The following is a 2,273-nucleotide window of genomic DNA, read 5'->3' as shown; positions in this document are numbered from 1 at the left end:
GGTCTGTTTTAGGATTAACCTTCTATTAACTTTATGACCCGAATATCGTGTGATCTAGCCTTTGTTGATCTAACAGTCCTGAGCTGATTTCAGGCCGGCAACATGCCTGCTCTTTATTTTTCCATTCAGACACGATGAGTAGCATAAACCACCGCTCTAAATTTTTTCGGGTCCGTTTGAAGGTTTATCCTCCATGCAGTTATCCGCCCGAAATCCATAGGATGCCAGAGTTCACTGCAGTCGTTGGTCGGCTGCTTGTTAACCTGCCACTGTTTACCCCTTGTTTCTTTCATGTGATTGGTTCATTTTTTGTTGTTTCCATTGGTCTATTTACTGCTTATCTTTCATAGATTGATAATACTCCTTATCTTCGTTTTCCTGTCTGTGACAGTCCTCGTGCAAATTCCCTGAGGGTGTCAACTCCCAAGCATATCTTTTGTTGTTTCTGGTATAGAGCACTCCTTCATTTTCCAAACAATCCGCTAACCTATTGGCTGTTCTGCGCACGTGAACAAATCTGAGTGTTCTCAGGGTTCTCAGGTGGGATTGTATAAGTTGATAGACCTGCAATAACCGCCAGTGATTTGATACTTTTTCTGGTGTTGTGTCGTTGCCTATCTTCTTGACCGAATTGATTATCATTTCAGAGTCTGCTTCTATGATGGCATTGTGTAAATTGGAGTTAATCAAGATTTCTAGGCATTGCTCTAAGGCCATGAGTTCTGCCATATTATTAGTGGCCTTCCCCAAATGACTGTGAAAGATGACTTTTATGTAACCCTGCTCATCTCTTATGACTTTGCCATAACGAGCCACCCCAGGGTTTCCTTTAGAGGCCCCATCTATATTAAATTTCAAAAATCCATGAGGAGGTGGTTGCCAGAAGTCCTTCCCCATTGATGTATGTCTTACGGTCCTACTTATGCCCTGGGGGGCAGGCAACTGGAGACCCAATTGAAAGAGTATCTGAGCCTCCTGCTTTAGAGGAGGGTTCTCGGGGGGTTTCTTTAGAAGGGTGCTCACAGTTTCTTTGAGCTGTCTTATAATCTGAGCTATGATGCTCTGGGTTGAGCCAATTCTGTTCTTGAAAATCCTATTGTTGCATTCTTTCCAGACATCCCAGATCAAAAAACCTGGCACCAGAGTCCAGGCTTTGTTGATTATTTCATTTTCTGAGAAGTCTTTCCTTTAGTTCTTCAAACTGCTAGTGATGTTGAATTCGACCCTGTCAGTTTGCCTAAAGATTGAGGCTACCCAATTCCACAAGGTAGAGGTGAATGGGTAGAGGTTGATTAGGTGATCCATCATTTCTTCTTGCAGACCACATAACTGGCATCTAGATGGACCAGCTAAACCTTTTTTCCTAAGATTTTCCCAAGTCAGAATTTTCTTATGTTGCACCAACCACATGAACAGTTTGATTTTCATCCAGTGCGGGTTCTGCCATATGTCCTTCCATATCTTATCAAGTTTTGGAAAGTCAAGCCCAATGGAAATTCTTTTGGCTTCTTTGAGGTTGAAGTTGCCTTCGTTGTTTCTTCCCCATCTTAGTTGGTTAGACGAAGTTGAAGTCAAAATATTTCTCTGTTCCGAGATCACTGCAAGAGCTTCTGCCCAGGCCTTCAAATGGGTCTCTTCACTATATATTAGGTCCTTCCATATTCTCCATTTTCCCTTGTTCCTTGTTTGATCCCAGAAGTCACTTACCCTGAATAAACCTTTATTGTCAGTGTCATTCTTGAGAATGGCTAGTTCTTCTCTACACAGGTTAGGTTCCTATTGCCAGTTATCTTCCCAAAACCAAGCTATGTTTCCATCTCTGATCTCTTAGAAACTATGCTTCTGGATTATGGCTCTATTCTCCCAAGCATTGTTACAAATGTGGGAGCCCTTGATGAGCCCCATCATCTGAATAAGATCTCTTTCTTTCTAGTTATTTGCATACTTCTGTTTCCAGAGCTTGGCCCAAGGGGTTCTCATTTCCTTTAGCCATCTCCACCAAATTTTTGCCCCCAACGCTTTGCGTAGGGTATCCAGGTCATGAAGTCCCAAACCTCCATGGGTCTTGGGTTTACATAGCTTTTCCCAAGCTACCAAAGCCCATTTCTTTTTCTCTTCCCCTTTGCACTAAAGAAAATCTCTCTGGATGTTCCTCATGTGTTGTATAACTCCTTTAGGAGCAAGAAGAGCTAAAAACATGAAGATGGGAATGGTTGTAGGACAGCCTTTGTGAGCACTAGCCTTCCTGCTAAATTCAAAGATCTGGTTGTCCA

This window comes from Pinus tabuliformis, chromosome 1_2 (genome assembly GCF_031772625.1).
Source record: "Pinus tabuliformis cultivar Carrire ecotype Pingquan chromosome 1_2, CPIR1, whole genome shotgun sequence".
NCBI lineage: Eukaryota > Viridiplantae > Streptophyta > Pinopsida > Pinales > Pinaceae > Pinus > Pinus tabuliformis.
The sequence above is the reverse complement of the archived record's forward strand: the minus strand, read 5'-3'. Positions refer to the sequence as shown.